Source organism: Geotrypetes seraphini, chromosome 10 (assembly GCF_902459505.1).
Source record: "Geotrypetes seraphini chromosome 10, aGeoSer1.1, whole genome shotgun sequence".
Classification (NCBI taxonomy): domain Eukaryota; kingdom Metazoa; phylum Chordata; class Amphibia; order Gymnophiona; family Dermophiidae; genus Geotrypetes; species Geotrypetes seraphini.
In genome coordinates, this window is record NC_047093.1 from 87279918 (window position 1) to 87305178 (window position 25261).

At 44.5% G+C, this 25261-nt stretch overlaps 1 protein-coding gene across 10 annotated transcripts in view; it reads left to right on the plus strand.

Annotated features, from left to right (window-relative positions):
- Positions 1-25261, plus strand: part of ASTN2 (astrotactin 2) — a 1902914-nt gene that overhangs the window by 1703175 nt on the left and 174478 nt on the right. The gene's annotated exons all lie outside the window — the stretch shown is intronic.

Sequence of the window (25261 nt, forward strand, 5' to 3'; positions counted from 1 at the left end):
AATGTGCACAGCCAGTCAGGTCCCCCGATCGACCGACAACAGGCCCGGCCGACAAACCTCCCTGCCCTGTAGCCGCGAATCTAAATTACCTCTTACAGCAGCTTCAATACTCCAGCTGCTGTAAGAAGGTAATTTAGATTCGCGGCTACAGGACAGGGAGATTTGTCCGACCGGGCCTGTTCTGTTGTCGGTCGGGTGCGGAAACGTCACAAAGGTGAGGGGCAGGGAGGGAGGAAAGGTGGAGTGGAGAAGAAAAGACGCTTAAGGGGGGAGAAGGCCGCTGAAAGCACTGGGGAAGACAAAAGGGTGGAGAAGGACGCTGAAAGGACATGGGGTAAACGGGAGGAGGGGGGGAAGGATGCTGAAAGCACATGTGGAAGACAGAGGGGGGTGTAGGTCCCTGAAAGCACTGGGGAAGACAAAGGGGTGGAGAATGCCACTGAAAGGACATGGGGAAAACAGGGGTGGAGAAGGCCACTGAAAGGAAATGGGGAAAACAGGGGGGGGGAGAAGGCTGCTGAAAGGACATGGGGAAGACAGAGGGGGGAGAAGGCCACTGAAAGGACATGGGGAAGGCAGAGGGGGGAGAAGGATGCTGCCTGACAGGACATGGGGAAGATGGTGGGGGAGAAGGACACTGGAAGGAAATGGGGAAGAGGGAATGGGGAGAAGACCCTGGCAGGGAAGAAGACAGAGGTGCCAGACTATGGGGGGAGTGGAGGGAAAAAGACAGACCAATTTGGGAGGGGGGAGAAAGGGAGAGGCACAGTAACAGAGCAAATGGAAGACACAGAGAGAAGAGAGGCAGTGGATGGAAGGAATTGAATGAGAATATGAAGAAAGCAGAAACCAGGCAACAAAGGTAGGAAAAAAATTCTTTTTTTTTTTTTGCTTAAAGATAAAGTAGTATATTAGTTGTGTTGATAAAAAATTTATAAACATTAGAGGCTCTGGTAGAAACCCGTTTACAAAGTATGTATTCTTCCCAATTAATATTTCCAAATTAATAAAGTCTTTTTGCTTATTTTTAAATGGGTTTCTACCAGAGCCTTTAATTCAGTAGCATAATTAAATGAAATAACTATTTCTGTAGTTTATAGGGACGGGCGGGGACGTAGGGGATTCCTCGCGGGGACGTAGGGGATTCCTCGCGGGGACGGGCGGGGACGGAGGGATTCCTCGCGGGGACGGGTGGGGATGGAGGGATTCCTTGCGGGGACGGGTGGGGATGGGTGGGAGTCCTCACGGGACTTTGGTGGGGACGGGTGGGGAAGGGTGGGATTTCTGTCCCCGCACAACTCTCTACTACAATACTTAGTTTGGCGTCATCTGCGAATAATGTTATTTTACCTCGAAGGCCTTCTGCCAAGTCTCTTATAAAGATGTTGAATAGGATCAGGCCCAAGACCGAGCTCTGTGGCACTCCACTGATCACTTCCGTCATTTTGGAGGGGGTGCCGTTCACCACTACCCTTTGAAGCCTACCTCCAAGCCAGTTTCCAACCCATTTCGTCAATGTGTCACCTAATCCTATAGAACTCATCTTGCTCAGCAACCTGCGGTGTGGCACGCTATCGAATGCTTTGCTAAAGTCCAGGTACACAATGTCCAGGGACTCCCCAACATCCAGCTTCCCCGTCACCCAGTCAAAGAAGCTGATCAGGTTGGATTGGCATGATCTCCCCTTAGTAAATCCATGTTGACGGGGTTCCCATAGATTCTCCTCATCCAGGATCTTATCCAATTGGTGTTTGATTAGAGTTTCCATTAGTTTGCTCACTATCGATGTTAGACTCACTGGTCTGTAGTTTGCAGTCTCCGTCTTTGAGCCTTTCTTGTGGAGTGGAATGACGTTAGCCGTCCTCCAGTCCAACGGGACGCTGCCTGTACTAAGGGAGAGGTTGAAGAGCGCTGACAGTGGCTCTGCCAAGACATCACTCAACTCCCTAAGCACCCTGGGGTGTAGTTTGTCAGGCCCCATTGCCTTGTTAATCTTGAGCTTTGACAGTTCACCGTAAACACTGCTGGGCGTAAACTCGAAGTTACTAAACAGGTCAACTGAGTCAGCCCTTGTCTGTAGCTGAGGGCCAAGTCCCGGTGCTTCACGGGTGAAGACTGAGCAGAAGTATTCATTTAATAGCTGGGCTTTTTCGGAATCCTTTTCCACATAGTCTCCGTCTGGTTTCCTAAGATGTACAATCCCGCCTGAGTTTTTACTTCTGTCACTGATATACCTGAAGAAGGATTTCTCTCTCTTCTGGATATTCCTTGTCAGAGACTCCTCCATGTGGAATTTAGCCTCTCTGACTGCTGTTTTGACGGCTTTTGACCTGGTCAGGTAGTCTACTCTAGTGTCTTGTTTCCCCGATTGTTTGTAAGAGATGAATGCTTTTTTCTTCTCCTTGATGAGGTTTGAGATCTCCGCAGTGAACCACTGCGGCTTATTGTTCCTTCGCCGTTTACTTACTAATTTAACATAGCGGTTTGTCGCTTCCTGTATGGTGGCTTTCAAAGTTGACCACATTTCTTCCACGCTTAGTAAAAGGAGCCCTATGTTTTCAGTTGCTGGAGTGAAATTATGGAACACATTGTCAGGTCGGTTTTGCCTGTGTTAGTTCAGAGATGTCTTTTTTTAAAAAAAAACCTCTTTTTTTTTCTTTTTAATATTTAAGTTTTTATTGAAAGTTTTTAACATACAAAAAGTTAGACAGGCGCAGCAGTAATGCAAAGTACAACCAACAGTTATCAACCAACTGTCACAATAAGAGAATAAACAGGCCTTTAGTACAATTTTCCCCTCCCAACCCCCCAACCCCACAGAAGTAATGATCAGAAGCATAAAACAACAAAATCTCATCCATCCCACCCTCCACCCTCCCACTCAAGAGTAGGTTTTCCAAGTACCGAACCCACCGGGGCCCTTTAAAGGGAATCCAAAATAGCTCCTAATTTGAGCCAAAGAGTAGAATGGGAGGTATACATAAGGCGTCGTTTAGCCACCGCCATCTCCATCCTCCCCATGGACAACACACTATTTGTTGAAGTGTTTATGTGAATGAATTGTCTACAAACAATAGTTAATATAAGATCAGAGACTGTTTTACTCTTTTGAGGATACAGTTATTTACTGGTGTACTTATGTAGAGGATATGAATGATCAGCAGAGTGGGTTGCAGCAGTTTTGTTAGATAGATGATGTACTGGGTGTTTTTTTTTTCTTTTAAAAAATTATTTTGTATGTTAATTGTAAACTGCCTAGACTTTTTAAGCAGTATATAATTTTTTAAATAAATCTCCAACCTATGGAAAAAAAACCTTCTATAGCATGAGGCAACTAAGACTAATCTGATCCTTCTTCCATGATCATCACTTAACCATACTGATACAGAGGCTTGCACTATCTGAACTGGATTACTGTAACTTTCTCTCTGCTGGCATTAACTCTTATGCGCAAACTAGAACTGATACAAAATACAGCAATAAGATTAATATTTTCAGACTGAAAAAAAATGATTCCATCTCACCTTACTACAGTAGACTGCACTGGCTACCTATTAACGCTGGCATCACCTTCAAACTATAAAATGTAATGTTCTACATCCTATAGATGAACTCCGCAGAGCCACTTATAAACCTTTTCAGCAAATCCTGGTCAATATCAGCCAGAAAATGTAAACATTTCAATTGATCCTTCCCTCTCCCAAAGGTGTAAAATACAAGTGCATATTTAACTCACCTACCTCAGCACCAAGACCTGGAACAATCGTCCAATAATTATCAAGACAGAACCTAACTACCCCAGATTGCAAAAGAAACTGAAGACTTTCCTTTTTGAGAACATATACTCCATCGATATTTAACAAGTATTCTCTTCCATAGCAACCTAACAGCATTTCACTCTTTCAGAAACCGCAAGAACTCCCTCCCCAAACTCTACAAAACATGTTCACACCAATCTACTTGTATCTAACTCAACTGTATAGCACTTCAAACTGCTGTACTGTAATTCTAATGACAGCTCAATGTTCCCCTCTATTGAATTACATCTCCTATCTTGGTAGCTACCTTATAGCAATGAAATACAGTGGTACCTTGGTTTACGAGCATAATTCTTTCCAGAAGCATGCTCTTAAACCAAAACACTCATATATCAAAGCAACTTTTCCCATAAGAGTTAGTGTAAACTTGAACAATTCGTTCCACAACCCCAAAAACTTAATTACCATTAGGGACGCCTCCACCGCTGCCTCTGCCACAGACCCATCCATGCGGCTCCTCCAATTCTCCTCCTCTGCTGCTGTTCGCTGCCTCTCACTGCAGGTGGTGCTGGCTAAGCAAACGCCGCCACCACCACAGAGCCCGACTGGACACTGTTGGCTCTGCCGCTCCCGGACGCTGCCCCCCCCCAACCCGGATGCCACTACCCCCTCTGCTGGGACTCGCAGGTGCTGGCTCACTCCTGCCGGACGCACCCCGACTCCCATGCTCCACCCGAGGCCACCGGTGCTGCTATCGCCTCTTCCCCCTACCTCCCCGACTGGCCCTGTCCTTACCCGTGTGCCACCGGAGTTAGAAAGGGCCTGCCGCCGGACTGCTGCTGATCCTTGAGCATCTGCGCATGCTCAGGCCTTCTGGATCTCACCCTCTCTGAGATTCTCATGAGATCTCGAGTCTCATGAGAATCTTGGTGAGGATGAGATCCAGAAGGCCTTGAGCATGCGCAGATGCTCAAGGCTCAGCAGCAGACTGGCGGCAGACCCTTTCTAACTCCGGTGGCACACGGGTAAGGACAGGGCCGGTCGGTAGATGGGGAGGAGACGATCGTGAAGGGAGGGAGCAGCGCCGGTGGCCTCGGGGGGAGCAATACTGTTGGTTCCCACTGTCAGGTCAGGTCGGGTGGGGGCTTGCAAATCGAGTCAATGCTCGGTTTACGAGTCAAAAGTTTGCTGAGTGTTTTGCTCGTCTTGCAAAACACTTGCAAACCGGGTTACTTGTAAACCGAGGTTTGACTGTATAAAGTAAGCAGTATACTATAACTCCTAAACATAGGGCTCCTTTTACTAAGGTGCGCTAGCGTTTTTAGCGTTCGCAGCAGATTATCACACGCTAACCCCGCGCTACGCAGCTAGAACTAACGCCAGCTCAATGCTGGCGTTAGCGTCTAACGTGTGCAGCATTGTACCGTGCGCAATTCCATGCGTTAAAGCCCTAACCCAGCTTAGTAAAAGGAGCCCATAATGTAAACTTCTTGATTTGTAAGTCGCCTTGAACCTAGATAGGCAAAGAGCAACCCAGATATGGCAGGTTCAGTCAGATTAGATATTTCTTCTTATGACACCATAGATCCTCTCATTCAGAACCAAATGGTTGTTGACTCTGTGCTAATCTTCTTGCAATCATCTTGTTTCCTGTAACTAGTTTAGATATTAAATTGCTAATCTCCTCAAAGGGAATATTTCTTCCCAAAACCACTGTCTCACAGCTGGACTGTTTAGGAGTGAAGGTCAATATATAATAATAATGTATCTACATATATCTGCTATAAAAGACATGGTTTTAAGAATTTATGCCTGAGAAAGACAATTCTGGAGCAGGTCCCAGCTCTTGGTGTTACTAAATTTCTTTAAAATGGCACTGTCCCAGTTAGAATACTAACAGTGCAAATGCGCAACTGCCCACTGACTGCTGTGTTATACTGGTAGCAGAGACACACAGAGACAAACCACAATATAAAAAAATGATCTAAAGTCAAAAAGATTAGGAACATAATTCCTAAAAACTTCAAAATTTGGTGCTTTCTCTCTCTCCCCCTTCAACACCTCCCATCCATATTTAGTATGGGCCTAAGTTATAAATATTTTTAGATCAAAGAATAATAACCATCTCTTCCAATATCAGATCACTACCCTTGCTAGTTGTTTCCCTACAAGAACAAAACTGCCAATGAATTTCCATGTTCTTCTGCATTCCTTAATGTGACTAAAGAGTCATGAGGGGCATCCAGCTTGACCGCAAGCATAACCTAAATTCCAAAGCAGAAAACCAGTAGGCTCGTTTATTGGTTATACATTTCATAAGATAATATTTTATCTCTGCCCCGCCTTCCCTATCCCGTACCTCTTTGAACTTCCTGGCACGAGCAGCAACACCAACTCGCTGCCTGCGTCAGCATCCCATCTAACATCATTTCCTAGGTGTGGAACCCAGAAGTGATGTCAGAGGGAGAGCAGATTCTGGCAAGAGCAGCAGGTTGGAGTTGCTGCTTGCGCCGACGAAGAGATAGAGGTATGTGGGGGGGGGGGGGAGTGAAGGCACGTATGCGGTGGGGGAGGAGTGGGATGGATTGGGGGGCAAAGAGGAGGAGGAATGCTGGCACCCTCACCAAGATGGTAACCAGTGTGGACCACCCCCTTTACTACACCACTGCACACACACCCACAGTGGTCAATGACCCTCTCCCACCTCTCAAATATCTGCATGAAACAGTGTATATAAGAACATAAGAAATGCTGCTGATGGGTCAGACCATTGATCCATCATGCCCAGCAGTCAGCTCACGCGGCGGCCCTTTGGTCAAAGACCAGCACCTTAACTCAGACTAGCCCTACCAGCGTACGTCCTTGTTCAGCAGGAACTTGTCTAACTTTGTCTTGAATCCCTGGAGGGTGTTTTCCCCTATGACAGACTCCGGGAGAGCGTTCCAGTTTTCCACCACTCTCTGGGTGAAGAAGAACTTCCTTATGTTCGTACGGAATCTATCCCCTTTCAACTTTAAAGAGTGCCCTCTCGTTCTCCCTACCTTGGAGAGGGTGAACAACCTGTCCTTATCTACTAAGTCTATCCTCTTCAGTACCTTGAATGTTTCGATCATGTCCCCTCTCAATCTCCTCTGTTCGAGGGAGAAGAGGCCCAGTTTCTCTAATCTTTCGCTGTACGGCAGCTTCTCCAACCCCTTAACCATCTTAGTCGCTCTTCTCTGGACCCTTTCGAGTAGTACCGTGTCCTTCTTCATGTATGGCAACCAGTGCTGGACGCAGTACTCCAAGTGAGGGTGCACCATGGCCCGGTACAGCGGCATGATAACCTTCTTTGATCTGTTCGTGATCCCCTTCTTTATCATTCCTAACATTCTGTTTGCCCTTTTCGCCGCCGCCACACATTGCGTGGATGGCTTCATCGACTTGTCGATCAGAACTCCCAAGTCCCTTTCCTGGGAGTTCTCTACAAGTACCGCCCCGGACATCCTGTATTCGTGCATGAGATTTTTGTTACCGACATGCATCACTTTACACTTATCCACGTTGAACCTCATCTGCCATGTCGATGCCCATTCCTCGAGCCTGATTATTTCCCGTTGCAGATCTTCGCAATCCCCCTAAATCTTCACTACTCTGAATAACTTTGTGTCGTCCACAAATTTAATTGCCTCGCTCGTTGTACCTATGTCCAGATCGTTTATAAAGATGTTGAAGAGCACGGGTCCAAGCACCAAGCCCTGCGGCACCCCACTGGTGACGCTCTTCCAGTCCATTTACCCCCACTCTCTGTTTCCTATGCTCCAGCCAGTTTTTAATCCATGTGAGTATTTCACCCTCGATTCCATGGCTTGCAATTTTCTGAAGTAGTTGTTCATGCGGAACCTTGTCGAACACCTTCTGAAAGTTCAGATATACATTAACGACTGGGTCCTTGTCTATCTGCCTGTTTACTCCCTCGAAGAAGTGCAGCAAGTTTGTCAAACAAGATCTGCCTTTGCTGAAACCGTGTTGGCTGGTCCTCATCTCTAAGACAACTGCAAATACTATGGCCAGTCCTAGTAAAGCTGCAAACAGGTCTCTGGCATAGCCTGGTGGGTAGTTCAGTGGACTGCAGAGAAGGGGACCCAGGTCCATATGCCACCTTAACTAGTACACTTCAGGTAGAAAGTGTGAGTCTACCAAAAACCCATTGTACTGCCATTAGGTGACACTTGCAAGTATAAGGGCTATTGGGGTGGTAGGCAGGTGGGTACAGTAGGTTTTGGGTTTCTTTGGAGGGCTCACCATATAATGTAAGGAGGTTATGGTGACATGTACCTGGCACCCTTACTGTGAAGTTCACAGCAGTGCTCCCTAGGGTACCTCTCTGCTCTGCTGCCATGTCTGTGTAGCCAGTCCATTAAGAATGCTGGCCCCTCATTCATGCAAATGACTTGTTTGGGATGTTTTTAATTTGGATCTTTTTTTCGAAAATGGCAAAAAATTAGATGTTTAGCTGGACAAAACATCTGAGGAACTCAGCAAAGGGAAGGCCTTGGTGCAGGCCTTTGAAGATTATTCTGCCTGGTAGTTGACGCTAAAGGCAAAATAGGCATGGCTAAGAGGGGAGTTGAGGAGGAAGGCTTAGGTGTGCCAACTCGCTTTGGGGGAGGGGCTGCTAGACCACAGGGAGGGGAGATTCTGCTGCTATGGCCTGGTCTGGGGGCTGAGTAGAAGGGAGATAGGGGCTGGAGCTGGGCCTGGTCTGGGGGCTGAGTAGAAGGGAGTTAGGGGCTGGAGAGAAGAGACAAAGAGGATGTTGGCCCTGTAAAGGGCATGACTGGAACTAGAAGGAATAGAAAGAAGTGCTGGATCCATAAGGGTGGAGTTGGGGCTGGAAGGGACAGAGGGACTGGACCTTCAGGATGCTAGACCCTTGTTGGGGGGGAGGAGGAGTTAGAGGGAAGGGAGAGAGAGGTGCTGGATCCACGTTGGGAGTTGACTGGAGATGAAGGAAAGGGAGAGAAATGTTGGACCTGCAGGGAAGGGAAAGAGAAGATGCTGAACCAAGGGGATGAAGAAGAGGAAGTGAAATACTGAACACAGCAAAGGGAGGGAGGAAAGAGAGTGAAAGACACATTGATGTATGGGAGAAGCTGGACACAGGAAGATATACGAAAAAAGGGGAGATGGTAAGTGTGGATGAGAGCATAGGGACAGGATCACAAAGGAGAACACTGCATGGGGGTGATAAATGGACATAGAGCAGCAATGCCAGACATGGGAGGGTTTATAGACACAGAGAGAAGATGGCTAGATATGGGCGAGAATAGGAACCCAGAAGGAAGATGCTGGACTTGGGGGGCCCTTAGGGATACAGAGGAGTGATGCTGGACACAAGGGGAAAGGATGCGGATGTAGAATGATGATGATGAAGGCAAGGAGATGGATACAAGGGAAATATTAGAAAGGGAAGTATAGGAGACACAGAGAAGGGAGATGTTGAACATGGGGAAAGATACGTACACAGAGATGGAAGATGATGGTGGAAAAAGAAGAAATGTCAAATAGGCAGGAGAGACCCTGGTGAGTGTGTTAAGAAAAGACAGAAGGAAACAGAAACAAAGACCTGAGATCAACATGACAATAAAATAACCAGACAACAAAAGGTAGAAAAAAACTTTTATTTTCTATTTTGTGATTAGAATATATCAGATTTGAAATGTGTATCCTGCCAGAACTGGTATTAGATATATAGTTGGGGATCACAAAGCCCACTAACAGGCTGCGCCTTCTTCAGCTTCCAGCAGGCTTAGGGCTCTCTCTGGCCAGGGGGGAGTTGCCCTAGTTGAACGCCCCTAACACTATTCCTACCATGTATGACTGAGGTATTCTGTTAGCATGATTTTTCTATGTAGCATTTTGTAGTAATTTGGCTTGTTCAGATTTCTTGATAGTGGAAGGGACATTTGTGAGAGGGAGGAAAGACAGGGTTTTTGTTGATCCTTGTTCTTTATTACATGTAATTTATAAAATGATAACTGTGCAGAATTTTGTTTCTGCTTATGCTTTAATAAAATGATTTCCAATATAAAATCATAACTAGTCAAAGCTTCTGCAGATGGGATTAGACAGAGCTCACAGGGCAGTGACGGGGACAAATCTTTTCCCTAATCATTCTCTAGTAAGAATATTGGCAAGCCAGTCACGGATGGGGGCATGCTAGGCAGATGAATGGCTTGTATTTTTATAACCATTGAACATAAAAATAACCATACTGGGTGAGAGCAATGGTCCATCTAGCCCAGTATCCTGTTTCCACAGTAGCCAATCCAGCTCACAAGTACCTAGCAGAAACCCATAGAGTAGCAAAATTTCATGTCACCAATCCTAGAACAAGAAGTGGCTTCTCCCATGTCTGTTTCAATAGCAAACTATGGACCTTTTTCCTCCAGGAACTTGTCCAAATCTTTTTAAAACCCAGCTACACTAATCGCTGTTACCACATCCTCTGGTAACAAGTCCAGAGCTTAACTATTCATTGAATGAAAAAGTATTCCCTCATTCATTTAAAAAAGTATTACCATGTAACTTCACTGAGTGTCCCCTAGTCTTTGAATTTTTTGAAAGAGTAAAAAAATCAATTCACTTTTACTATATTTTATGCTTTGAAAAGATGCTAATATATCAAGTCTACAATTATAATACCTCAGTTTCTCTTTCTTCTCTTCTCACTCTCTCTTTTTCCATCTTAAATCATAGCAAAGGAATGTGTTTGGAATGTGAATACCGAGACATAGGGCTCCTTTTACTAAGCTGCGGTAGCGATTTTAATGCGCGCTTAGCACGTGCAGAATTGCCGCATGCGCTAGACATTAATGCCAGCATTGAGCTGGCGTTAGTTCTAGCCGCGTAGTGTGGGTTTAGCGTGCGCTAAAATTCTGCATGCGCAAAAAATGCTATCGCAGCTTAGTAAAAGGAGTCCATAAATGGCAAACATTTATGTTTATTTAAGATTTGATATACTGTTCCTGCATTTTACTGACCTAAGCGGTTTACAATGTATCAAACTAAAATGAAATTTAAGTACTTGAGAAAAACTACCCTATCTGTCCTGAAGGCCCACAATCTAGCTAAAGTACCTGATAAACTAAAAATAAGTAACATATAATTCCAAAATATTATACATTTCCAAGATCAAAAATCAAAGAAATAGAAATAATGAAAGAAGATAAAAAATTAAAAATAAAATAAAACAAATTTAAGAGATAGAAAATGGAAAGAATCTACTTCTTGGATCCTAGTATTAAGGACCTGAGTTGAAATTAAGTTTTAATTTCTTTATTATGCTTGTTTTATATTATCATAACTTGTAATGTTTGTTTCTTTACTTAACTTCACCTTTCTGTACAAGTGGATACTTGATATGTTATAGAAAATGATAAATAAATAATAAAAAAAAGACATTTTACACAGGAATGATACAGGAAGAGACAGAATGATAAGAAAAGGGGCAAAGAAGTAGTAAATGATGAAAAGTGAGGCAGTGATTCAAGGAAGAATCAAGGAAGTTATGGAAAGAGAACCAAATGAAAGATGGAAGAGAGTTGGGGAGAATATGTATAATGAAATGAAGGATCAAAGTGCACTATATTCCAAGGTTTGCTTCTTTGGGTCACGGTATCAGCAGTGACTCTCACATGCTGCCTTCCGCTAACCCGGTAGTCTGCCCCTCTGCCACGGAGAGCCTTCCGAGTCAGTGGCAGGCAGAGTGTGAGAATCGCTGCTGATACCACCGATAACATAACATAAATGCTGAAAGCCAGACAAATAAGGGCAAATAGGAAAACCGCCCTTACACCCTAATAGGCCGCCACAAGGATGACATGTCTGGGGAAACACAAACGTTCTGGTAACCCTAAGTGAGGGTAATGTAGCTCTTGTTCTCAGTTTGGATTTCAGTTTCTTTTGTGAACTGCACAAAGAAGCGTGCTAAAATTCGCACCTTTGGCTTGTGCCTTAGCCAATATTTAACCTTTTAGTAAGTAAAAATGAAATTTATTGGGATTAGTCCTCTGCTGGGGTCATGAAGTTTTAATAAGAGGAAAGAGTTGACTTATGGTCTTTTCATGTACAATCGCCTAATGGTTAGGGGGAGTGGACTGAGAACCAGGGAAGCCCAGTTTAAATCCCATTGTTACTACTTGTGACCTTGGGCAAGTCACTGGACCCTTCATTACATCAGGTATAAACCATGGGTGTAGCTATGGGCAGGCCCTGCTTGCCCAATCTCGGCTCACACCCGCCCATCTCTCACACGGCACTCTGGGGGAAACCTGCTAACCTGGTTATGTTGGGAAATGAATACATAGGTCAGAATAATGCATCACAGTCTGAGAATGTACATGACACATGGGAGGATATCTGGCAAATTCTTTTTATTTTTATTTTCACTTCTTTTTTATTGGTAAAGAGAATAACAACTCACAACCATAGGACACAGATAAGGATTGTAACTTTTCAACAACAGGCAAAAAAAGGGACACCTCCCCCTGGCAAATTCTTTTAATTCAGCTTTATTCCCTTCTCAGGCAGGATGAGCTCATGCAACATTATTAATTGCTATAAATAATATGGATGGGGATGTGGGGTGGTGGGTCATAATGAATAGGGTTGGACATCAAGACCTTTGAAAATAAATTGAATTTTTCAATAAGAGGAAGATACACATAGGAGTGAAGTTGTAGAAGAAGAAGAGGATTATATACAGTACATTTATAATATATTTTGATTATTGTATGTATTACCTCATGTTGACCTCTTTGAGTCTTAACTACAAAACCTTCAAGAGAGATATTAAAACCATACTCTTCAAAAAACACATAAAACCTATCCAGCACGACCAATCCCAACCCAACATCCAACACTCTCTATACCTTTAGTACTCTCTAATATTCTTCTATCTACCAAACGTTATCTAAAACCACATAATTCACCCTATTCTTATCTCCTAAACACCTCTACTTCCTGTTGGTAACTCTTTACCCAACGTTTTATTACCTTAAAAATTTTATGTCATCGCTTATTCTATTCCTTCAGATTTTGAATGTAATTCTTGTTTTAGTTTGGATGTAATCCACCTTGAACTGCAAGGTAATGGTGGAATAGAAATCACTAATGTAATGTAATGTAATTTGGAGAAATGTAATGTAAACACGTAATAAACTTAGGAGTAAAATGCTTTGTACCATTTTCTCAGTTCACTTAACTCTGTAGCCATCTGTCATTCCTTGTTGTAGCTGCTGATTCCCTACAAGAAACAGATTCTGAGAGCGGGAAGGGTTCACAAGTGTTTTTATAATCTTTGGCGTCTATCTCCTGATCCTACTTATTGTGTAAAACACATCTAGAGCTCCTTTTACGAAGGCGCGTTAGGACCTTAACTCGTGGAATAGCACGCGCTAGCCGCTACGCCTCCTTTTGAGCAGGCGGTAGATTTTCGGTTGGCGCTCGCTATAACGTGCGCTAATTTGGTGCATGCGCTAAAACACTTAGCGCACCTTCGTAAAAGGAGCCCCTAGTATTGTATAATTTATATTAGTCTCTGCCATTTTTCAAGGGACATTTTCAGTTTGCTTGGATTTTACGTTTCCTTTCTGAAAAACTCTTTTACTCAGTTGCTCTGGAGAATTTTTGACAGACAATGATGACATTCTAAAAATGTAATGTAGACAACAGCAGGAAGTATGCCCATTCCCTCCTGCCAAAAATGCTGACCTCCCCCAAGAAGTCCCCTTGCAGGAGGGATGCCCACTCCCTCCTACTGCTACCCCCAGGAAATTTCCAACCACCCCCCCAACTGGTGACACCCCCTCCAGACCCCCCTAAAACTATGGATCCCCTGCACCCCTAAGTCCCCCCAACACCCTTCCCCACACCCCCTGTACCTCTGTAGTAGAAAGTTCAACAAAATGGATGCTTGCACCCTTTAGCTGGCAGGCCCACCACTCCAAAATGTAAGTTCTTCCCCTTCCTGGTGCATTCTGGGGTGCACTGGGGAGGGGCCTAAGGCCATGATTGGCTCAGAAGCTAAGACCCTTCCCATAGGAGGAGCCTTAGGCCCTAGGAAAATCCTATGGGAGGAGCCTTAGGCATCAAAGCTAATCAGGGCCTTAGATCCCTCCCTGGTGTATCCCATAATGAACACGGAAGGGGAAAGCCCACCATTTTGGAGTGGGGGGGCCTGCCGGCCAGAGGGTATAAACATCCTTCTGGCTGTAATTTCAGCTACAGAGGTAAGGGGAGGTGGGGGTGGGGGTGTCATGGGGACTTAGGGGTGCCTTGTGATTCATAGATTTGGGGGAGTATGAAGGGATGTCACCGGTTAGAAGGGGGTCTTCTTGAGGGGGGTTGGCAGTTCCAGCGGGAGGGAGGGAGCATCCTTACTGCCGGGGAACTTTGTGGAGGAGGGGGGAGTTTCCCTCCTGCAGCTGCTCAGCTGATTGTGGCAGGGGTATTCCCCCCCTGATAAGCTGAGCCAGCAAGACTCCCCGAAGCCACAGGATAACTGTTGTGTAAGTCCACCCTCACCAGAGGTTTCTGGTGGATTTTTGCTCAATGTGGCGGCAAGGGAGTAAAGGAATACCCAGGACTGGAGGGGCAACTTAGTAACATAGTAACATAGTAGATGACGGCAGATAAAGACCCGAATGGTCCATCCAGTCTGCCCAACCTGATTCAATTTAAATTTTTTTTTTTTTTTTCTTCTTAGCTATTTCTGGGCGAGAATCCAAAGCTTTACCCGGTACTGTGCTTGGGTTCCAACTGCCGAAATCTCTGTTAAGACTTACTCCAGCCCATCTACACCCTCCCAGCAATTGAAGCCCTCCCCTGCCCATCCTCCTCCAAACGGCCATACATAGACGCAGACCGTACAAGTCTGCCCAGTAACTGGCCTAGTTCAATCTTTAATATTATTTTCTGATTCTAAATCTTCTGTGTTCATCCCACGCTTCTTTGAACTCAGTCACAGTTTTACTCTCCACCACCTCTCTCGGGAGCGCATTCCAGGCATCCACCACCCTCTCCGTAAAGTAGAATTTCCTAACATTGCCCCTGAATCTACCACCCCTCAACCTCAAATTATGTCCTCTGGTTTTACCATTTTCCTTTCTCTGGAAAAGATTTTGTTCTACGTTAATACCCTTTAAGTATTTGAACGTCTGAATCATATCTCCCCTGTCTCTCCTTTCCTCTAGGGCAGTGTTCTTCAACCTTTTTACACCTATGGACCGGCGGAAATAAAATAATTATTTCGTGGACCGGCAAACTACTAAGACTGAAATTTTTTTTTAAAATCCATCGCCGCCCCGTCCCCGCAAGCTCGGTCCCACAAACCATCTGATCCCATCCGCACAAGCCTCAAATAGTTATAATTTTATATTGAACATATTTTATTAAAGTATAAAAAGAAACAATATTCTATACAATTGTCATTTTATAAATACAAATAATACAGGGCAAAATCAACAAAACCCCTGTCTCCCCTCCCCTTCACATATATCCCCTCTACTATCAAGAAAACTGAATAAGCCAAATTATTACAGAATGCTACACAAATATCAAGTAACAGAATACCACAGTCACACATGACAGGAATGGTGTTAGGGGAGTGGAACTAGGGCAACTGCCCCCTGGTCAGAGAGAGCCCTAAGCCAGCTGGAAGCTAAAGAAGCACTGCCTGGGCTTTGCACTCCCCAATTATGTCTAGCAAGATACATATTTCAAATCTGATATATTTGAATCACAAGATAGAAATAAAATTATTTTTTTCTACCTTTTGTCGTCTCTGATTTCTGCTTTCATTGCCTTTTCACTCTCTTCCAGCCAGTGTCTGCCCTAAGAACATAAGAATTGCCACTGCTGGGTCTAAGACCAGCACCCTAACGGAGACTAGCCCTACCAGCGCACGTTCTTGTTCAGCAGGAACTTGTCTAACTTTGTCTTGAATCCTTGGAGGGTGTTTTCCCCTATAACAGCCTCTGGAAGAGCATTCCAGCTTTCTACCACAGAACTTCCTTACGTTTGTATGGAATCTATCCCCTTTCAACTTTAGAGAGTGCCCTCTCGTTCTCCCTGCCTTAGCTACTAAGTCTATTCCCTTCAGTACCTTGAATGTTTCTATCATGTCCCCTCTCAATCTCCTCTGCTCAAGGGAGAAGAGGCCCAGTTTCTCTAATCTTTCGCTGTACGGCAACTCCTCCAACCCCTTAACCATTTTAGTCGCTCTTCTCTGGATCCTTTCGAGTAGTACCGTGTCCTTCTTCAAATACCAGTGCTGGACGCAGTACTCCAGGTGAGGGCGTACCATGGCCCGGTACAGCAGCATGATAACCTTCTCTGTCTCTTCAGTCCAGCATCTGCCCCTTCCATTCACTGTCTGTCTTTCCCTGCCATCTCTCCTACTGCCCCCCCCCCCCACACCCCAATTTGGTCTAGCATCCATCATCTTCCTTCTGTTCCCCTTATGGTCTGGCATCTCTATCCTTCCCTCCCCCCTGTGGTTTTTAGCATATCTCTCTTCTCATTTCCTCCACTCAGATCTGATCATTCTCTGCTCTCTCTTCCCTTTTCTTCTCTGGTCTTCCTTCTCTATTTTCTGCCTCCATCTAAATTAAATTCTTTCTTACTATTTAGTCCTGTTTCCCTCTTTTCACTGTGTCTACGCACAGCTTGTCACCCCTTTCCCTCACCCCTCCATTATCTTACTATTTTCTTCCCCCTTTATTTATCTCCTCCTTCCATCCAGTATGTGTTCTTTCCCCACTTCCATTCAGCATCTGCTCTCCCCTCTCAACTGACATCCATCTGCCTTCTGCTCTCTCTCCCTTCTTCTCACTTCCATCATCTGTCCCCTTCTCTCTCTCTCTCTCATCTCCTCCATTCCATCATCTGCCCCTTCTCTCTCTCTCTCTCTCTCCCCCCCAACTTCCATCATCTGCCCCCCTTCCCCTCACCTTTGTGGGTCACTTTCTTTCCCCTGAGGGTGGCTCATGTCACAGGGGAAGCTTTGGCCGAGCAGAACCGCTTGATTGACAGTGGAACTTACTTGATTGATGTCGATGCTGGGGCCCGTTGCCGTTTGAAGGAAAAAAAAAAAAAAAGGTGGAAAAAAGGGACCTGTAAAGGCGAGAGGAAGGGAAACCTCCAGGACAGCTGCTCTTTGCCCTCCTTCAGCGGCCCAAGAGTTCAGACCAGCAGCGGCAGCTCTGTATGCTTTTAACTTCGGCACAGAGCTGCCCCTAATCAATAGTTTAGCGCGGTTTCATGAGGCAGCCTCGGGGCCTTTGATAGCCGGCCCGCTTCGATGATGCGATGTGGGCCGGCCTAGCAAAGGCCCCGAGGCTGCCTTATGAAACCGCGCTAAACTATTGATTAGGGGCAGCTCTGTGCCGAAGTTAAAAGCATACAGAGCTGCCGCTGCTGGTCTGGAGGTGCGGAGACAAGGCAGGAGGCAAACGCGGTGGAAGGCAGGAGTCCCGGCGAAGGCAGGAGTCCCGGCACAGCGACTGCAATAGGAAGTTGCAAGTCAGCTGACGCCGGCCTTTCGTTGCGGCGGGGACCGAATCCTTCGCGGACCGGCAAGATTTTGTTTGCGGACCGGCACCGGTCCGCGGACCGGCGGTTGAAGAACTGTGCTCTAGGGTATACATATTCAGGGCTTCCAGTCTCTCCTCATACGTCTTCTGGCGCAAGCCTCCTATCATTTTCGTCGCTCTCCTCTGGACCGCCTCAAGTCTTCTTACGTCTTTCGCCAGATACGGTCTCCAAAACTGAACACAATACTCCAAGTGGGGCCTCACCAATGACCTGTACAGGGGCATCAACACCTTCTTCCTTCTACTGACTACACCTCTCTTTATACAGCCCAGAATCCTTCTGGCAGCAGCCACTGCCTTGTCACACTGTTTTTTCACCTTTAGATCTTCGGACACTATCACCCCAAGGTCCCTCTCCCCGTCCGCGCATATCAGCTTCTCTCCTCCCAGCATATACGGTTCCTTCCTATTATTAATCCCCAAATGCATTACTCTGCATTTCTTTGCATTGAATTTTAGTTGCCAGGCATTAGACCATTCCTCTAACTTTTGCAGATCCTTTTTCATATTTTCCACTCCCTCTTTGGTGTCTACTCTGTTACAAATCTTGGTATCATCTGCAAAAAGGCACACTTTTCCTTCTAACCCTTCAGCAATGTCACTTACATACATATTGAACAGGATTGGCCCCAGCACCGAACCCTGAGGGACTCCACTAGTCACCTTTCCTTCCTTCGAGGGACTTCCATTAACCACCACCCTCTGGCGTCTGTCTGACAGCCAGTTTCTGACCCAGTTCACCACTTTGGGTCCTAACTTCAGCCCTTCAAGTTTGTTCAACAGCCTCCTATGAGGAACTGTATCAAAGGCTTTGCTGAAATCCAAGTAAACTACATCTAGCATATGTCCTCGATCCAGCTCTCTGGTCACCCAATCAAAAAATTCAATCAGGTTCTAGAAAGCCTGTTTTGGCTGGAACTTTAGGATCAGCTTTGGCTGAAGTGATGTCAGCCATAGATAGGATGTGAAAAAACCTTTGGATCATCTTGATAAGTTTCATTTATTGCAAACTTTAATTCATTGGATGATTTGGAGAAATACGAGTATGTGGCTCGCTTTGGACAAACTGATCAACAGTTGAATGATTTGCAGCTTTGCAGGGTGGTTTTGGTTAAGGATAAGGATGCTGTTTGTTTAAAGTAGGAAGCACTAGACCAGTGGTTTCCAATCTTTTTCATGTACAAGGCTGTCATGTGAATATAAGAAAGCTCTGAGGGCCATCAAAAGATTTCAAGTTTACAAATACTATTAATTCTGTAGACTGCCTTGACCTGCTTGTTCAGACTGGATATTAAACATTACAAATGAATACTAATATTAATTCTACTACTAATAATAATCATTTCTATAGCACTAATAGGCATACACAGCACTGTACATCAAAACATAGAAGAGATGGTTCCTGCTCAAAAGAGCTTACAATCTAGGCAAGGTAGAGAAACTGGACAAGAAGGTGCATCAATTAGAGAGCTGCACGGGAATGGGGATAACGGGAATCCCGCAGGACCCGCAGGGATCCCACGGATTTCCCCATTGGGTCGCAGGGATCCCGTGGGGACACTCCTCGTGGTCTCGGTAATCCCGCGGGGTTGGAGGCAGCTCGAGCTGAGAGGCTCGTCTTCTTTTTTTCCTGCCTGCAGCATGCCACACACAGCTGACCCGGAAATCTTCTTCCGACGTTGGAGGAAAGGCTTCGCATCAGTCACGTGCAGGGCCGAATGTGGACACTGCTAAGCTCTGCGACTTGTCGACCTGCACAGCTTTTGTTTTTTAACGTAGCAGTTTGAAAGTTCTGGCAGCAGGTAAAAAGGGCAAGGATTGGGAGTAGAACCTCCCCCAGTATAGAATGCATCGATCGTAGTAGCATGTGATGTGGTGGGAGGTTCTCTGTGAAAGAAAACACATGAAAAGCCCTCTGCCATGCAGGTTTTTAATGTCACTTCCTTCGTGGAGTCAGCTGCTGCTACGTCTAGAAAAGGGAGCATAGACATTGAGAGAGCCTTCAAATTAATATTTTCCGATTTCACAAGGCTAGTACATAGGGGCATAGCTACAACAGAGCAAACCCGGCTAATTGCCCAGGGCCTCCTACCTTTCAATTCTGTTGCTATTGTCATTGCCATTAAAAACTGCATTGAGTGGGCGGAATTTTATGCTCGAAGAGAGGGCAAAGTGCTAATACAGAGAAGGAGCGCTCCGCCTCCTCAAATCTACATCTCTGCTCTCTCCTTCAGTATGAAACTCTGCCCACTCAATGCTGCTACAAATGGGGTTGGGTAGAATTTCTATACATCAAGAACCAAAGAAATAAGTTACTGATATCTGTGCTGTGCATTGATTGCACAGTTTTATCATATGGTCTGATTCAGAAAAAGGTTTTGAAGTTTCATCTTTGGTGATCCCAAGTTTCGTTGCACGTGACTGAGGCGAAGCCTTCCCTCAGACGTCGGGAGAAGACTTTCGGGTTAGCTACATGGGGCATGCTGCAGGCAAGAAAAGAAGACGAGCCTCTAAAAATTAAACACACAGTTGTATTTTGAAACAAATGAAGCCTATATTTTTAATTCAATGTAACACCCCTATTTCTAATAGAACAGCATGCAACACAATTTAAACCAAAATGTTTTTGTTTTTCTTGATTGCGACATTTGGCAGAGGCCCCCGTTACATGTTCCCTACTCCCCAACACACACATCCATTCATATTGTGTCTACCACAGAATCCTTTGGATTCCCATTCTTGGCCCTCTGTTATGTGCAGAAAGGGACTGGTGCCCATCACCCACTGGGTTGAGTGAAGGACTGATGTCATCCTTCAAACTCCAGCTGCTCCGGAATGCTTTCTGGAGAAGTCAATTATGCAGATGAAACTAAATAGCTAATCAGACCCAAGCAGAGGTCAATCCATCTGTTGTTCTAAAAATAGAAATAATGAGTTACATTTCAGTTGCTATAGGAACCAAAAAAATTCCTTTGGCATCCAGCTCCCCTGTTTTTGAATGGGCAATCCTAAAAGAAGATAGAGTATACAGACAGCAGAAAATTTGGTTTTAAAATTTTGAAACTGACTTCATCCTAATAGGCCTATTCAAAACCTTATTAAACAGAACGGTAGAAACAGAAAAAGAATTTCACTCTATAATATCCTTGGGTCATTATCCTTAAAAGGTGACTAATAGCAGATATTGCATGGCAGTTTTTAAAGTCACTTCCGGCATCCAAAGGCAGGTGTGGGCCAGTAGGTTTACTCTATGAATTGCTGTTGCTGACATATGTGTACAAAGCTGAAATTTGTAACTAAACAGGACAAGATTGATTGATGGTGCATCAAGATCATACACAACTTCCAAGCAGCTAGAATAACATAAATGGGATTTGTTGACATTTAATTTCATTCCACTGTATGATTAAAAGTGCTTGTAGTTTACCAGTGTGGAGCTGAAGTGAGTATAAAAGAAAATATTTTATTTATCCAGTTGTTAAAGTAATGTTGTAATCTTACGACATTAAAATGTTGTTTGAATGGAATGCAGAGCTCTTGATTATATCAGAAGCTGACATCAGCAATAAGTGCTAAAGATACCAGTTCAGGAAACAGGCATTCAGAGTTATGTGTTTTATTTTTATTGTATACATAATTGATGGGAATGCATATTTGTTATAGTACATTTGGGGGTCCTTTTACTAAGTGGCGGTAAGCGCTAACAGATGCTTACTGATGCCTAAAAATGGCGCTAGCAGAACGTGCTCAGAAGCCTTGGACTAACCATGGACTTGGCGTGCACAACCCACACATTAAAAATACATTTTATTCTTTAGTGCAAGGAGCATATTGGGGGGCAGAGAGTAGGCATACCCTGCGCTAATTGGTTAGGGAATAGGCATTGGCGTGCACTGACTGAATAGCACAGGGTTAGCGTGAGAGCTCTTACCACCTACCAAATAGGTGATAGTAAGGGCTTACGCGTTAATGGACATGTGCTAATTTTGAACTTCACAGCACTATCAGGCAGTCAAATGTATCAACCAACTATTCAAATCACCATAGTATCATAATAATTCAGTAAAGCAAGGACCTCAGAAGTGCCAGTATCAGCCAGGCGTTTTCAATGGCTACAGTATTTTCGGCACTGGCCTCCTCATTGGACCCGCTGTTAGTTCTTTTAATATTTTTTTTGTAAAGTGCTTTTCTATAAAGTGCTTCATATACCACAAAGTGCTTATTTAGTGAAAGTGCTATATTCAATAATTTAATCAATTTTTAAAGCTCAGTGAGCTACAAATTTATCTTTTTGTTTTGTTGTTCATATCGGGAAGGGGCCTATCATTCGACATGTTTCGCTGATAGGCTGTATCAAGAACCCGTCCCCCCTTATCTCATGAATCTGCACCATCCCGATCTGTAAACTAACAGCCTGGTGGTCCAGCAGTGTATGTGCCGGCAGGAGCGTGCTTTCTGCGCTGCTGCCTGGGCCCATTTTCCGAATGGCTGCTAACTGTCCCAATCCCCAAAACTACCCCTGTACCTACTCCACTAACCCACAAACTGCTCTACCTGCCAAAAAAGCCCTATGAACTAACCCACATTCTACAACTACCCTACCTGCAACAGGACTTACACTCCACAAAATATCCCAATTCTAAAAAACTACCCTCTGCTAATACCCCACAAATTGTTCCACTCCCCAAACTTGTCCACCATAACTACCCCTTCATGGTAAACTACCCTTCTCCCTCAAACTTGTTACTCCACAAGTCTCTCTCATTCCCATCAACTTTCCCAACAGATGCAACACATGCCCAGCACACAGAATATCTATCTACACACACTCACACACACTACAATGTACACACACCCAAACCCTATCCCTTTATTTTCTTTTCGTTATTATTAATTCTAATATGAAATCTACTTCAAGAATCAGAGTTTTCTTATTGTTTCATATTGCCACATAGCATTTGCTGTCATGAGCAGGGCTAGATTATGCCACTGGCAAACTTTGCACATACTTGTGTCCACATATTTAAGGGGGGGGGGCCCTATGGGATATGTTCAAGACTTAGCAGGATAGGTTTGCCAACTGTCTGGTTTTTTCAGACGTCAGCATAGTTTTACAGAAGGTAGAAGAATGGGTAGTATGTCTTGGTATTTTTCTGAGATAAAACCTCTATCTGGGTCCTCACTAGGGAAATGGTTTTTAAATAGAAACTTTATGTGGAGTTTCACTTTAAAAACTGACTTGCAGGTCTGCACATTCTGTAGGGAGGCTGAAAATTGGCTTCATAAAACACTAGTCAATATTCAGATGGCAGTGGTCAGCATTTTTTTACTTAAACACTGAGGCCCATATTCTATAAACAGCACCCTACCTGTGCTTAGCTTATATTGAAAATGCCATTGAAAAATAAATTAAAAGCATTCCAAAACAAAAAAGTAGGTGCCTACTGGCACCTTAAAAGACAGCACCTACATTGCATCTACAGAGACACTTTATGATGCCTAACCTGGCTAACGTGCGATTCACATGAAAGGTAGGCGCTGGAAATATAGGTCTTGAAATCCCTGGCCTACATGTCCAGCTCCTATCTTACCCAAAGCCGCAATTCTTTAAACGGTGCCATCATCAGTGGCTGCCGATGGCGCTGTTTATAGAATCCAGACCTGACTCTCACTGGCTAAATTAGCCCTGAATATTCAGTGCAAGGCCATGTGAAGTCAACAACACTGAATATCCAGGCCTAATTGTCCCTGTGGTGGCCACCGGGGTTTATGTGGGTCCTGGCTAATATTCAGCTGAGACCCACATAAGACAGTTATGTGAGTCCCAACTGAATATCAGCTGGAACCTGGGTAAATAAATAAAAAGAGGTCTGGCAGCCCCCCTCCCACCCCCCCCAAAGAAAATAGAATCCTGCTCCAGTCCCATCTCTAACAGCAGCCTTGTAGTACTTGATACAGTCTTCCCCGCAGTACCTTTTTAAACGGTAATGTGGGGAAGATTGCATGCAATCGTTGCTGCCGGAGTAGTAAGGAGGAACATGGGGATGGGGAACAGCAGGTGGAGAGGAAAGAAAGGCACTGCATTGGAGGAGGGAAAGAGGGGAAAAGATGCCAGCATCGGGGGGGGAGGCCAAGAAGATATGTGGCCTTGAGGTGAGATGGGGTGGGGGAGGGGATCTTTAGAAGAAGGGAAGAGACAGGGGAGAAGCTGAACATGGGGAGGGATAAGAACATAGAAGAGAGATGCTGGGTGAGGAAAGATAGAAGGGCCAGGGATGCAGACTGTCAATGGTAGAAAGGGAGAGGATAGGAACAGTGGAACATAGAGGCAATGCTGGAAAATGGAGGAGATTAGGAGACTGAGGGACAATGCTGAAAAAAAGGGCAGATGGGGACATGGAGGTAGGATAGAGTCAGGGACAGAGAAGGAAGATGCTGGGTAGGGCAAATAGGGAGGCAGAAGGAATAAGGATGGTGGACCTGGGAATAGAAGAAAAGTCAGAGGGACAGGAGACCCTGCACAAACAGAAGAAACAGATAAAAACATAAAAGAGACACACGATGTCAAAGTAAATTACCAAAAAAACCCAAAACGTGTTCAAATAACAAAGGTAGAAAAAATAATTTTATTTTGCATTTATTAATTTAAATGTTAGCTTTTGGAAATAGTCAATATAAATCATTCCATACTCTGTTCTATTTAGTTATTATCAGTACCACTTTGAATTTACAGAAAATTTTGTTCATCTCATCTAGTATTTCATTTTTTCATAGTCATTTCATCAGACTTCTACAGCCTCAGCGGTTATACTCAAATGTTCTATTTCATGTAACACTAGAGCTTAACAGTAGCCCGCCTTCTCATCGGCCTATAAACCATTTTCTTGGCTTCAATTGTAATTTAAATAAATATATGTTAAATTTAATGAAAAACTTATCTCATCTTTAAGAAGATACACTGAATGGGGTTCCGATGTGAATTCAGCGTTTCGCATTCTATGCTGTTTCAAGGATAGTTCCCCATTTAAGAAAGTACAACACTATCACACTAATCTTTAGCATACGCTAAATCAGTTAGCACACCTTAATAAAAGGGCCCCATAGTTTTGATTGTACAAAACTACCCTGATTGTTAATGCACCAATTTTTTTTTTCTTACTCCATTCCTCATCCCAGGAATAGAACATGGCAATGCCAGGAAAAATATGCATATTGGGGGTGGAATGGGGTGGGCCACGTGTCCTCTTTTTTTGAGGACTATCCTTTGATATTCAGCAGCACTTATCTGGTTAGTGCTGTCAAATATCATCACAGACCATTAAACTCAAAGCTGGTTATTTTCTGGGTGATCTGGGGCAGAGTCGGCAACTATGTGGTTAAGTACTGATATTCAGCCTAAGCCTAAGGTAAGCAGCCAAACTGGACTATATAAAACTCAGTCCTATTTACGTGTGGCGTCACTTTCATTATTGCTGAATATTTTTCAAACCCTCACTTAATTATGCACTTGGCATTGTGGGTATTGTTTTAGGACTTGAAAAAATTGTTTTACACAAGGCGCCAGCTGTTGTTTGATTTAATTCCAAAAAATATACTTAGGGCTGGACATAAAGGATGTTTGTGGGTTATTCCTGCCAGGCACCCTAGGGTGCTACCATGCGTGAATAGACCCTGGTGAACTCTTACGATCGAAGAGAAGTTCCCATAAACTGATAGAACAGCCCTAAGTTTAAGAATCTTAGGGGGTTCTTTTATCAAGCCGCGCTAGCGGGGTTTGCGCGTCGGACATTTCATCATGTGCTAACCCCCGCGGCCGGCTAAAAAACTAACGCCTGCTCAATGCCGGCGTTAGCGGCTAGCGTGGCA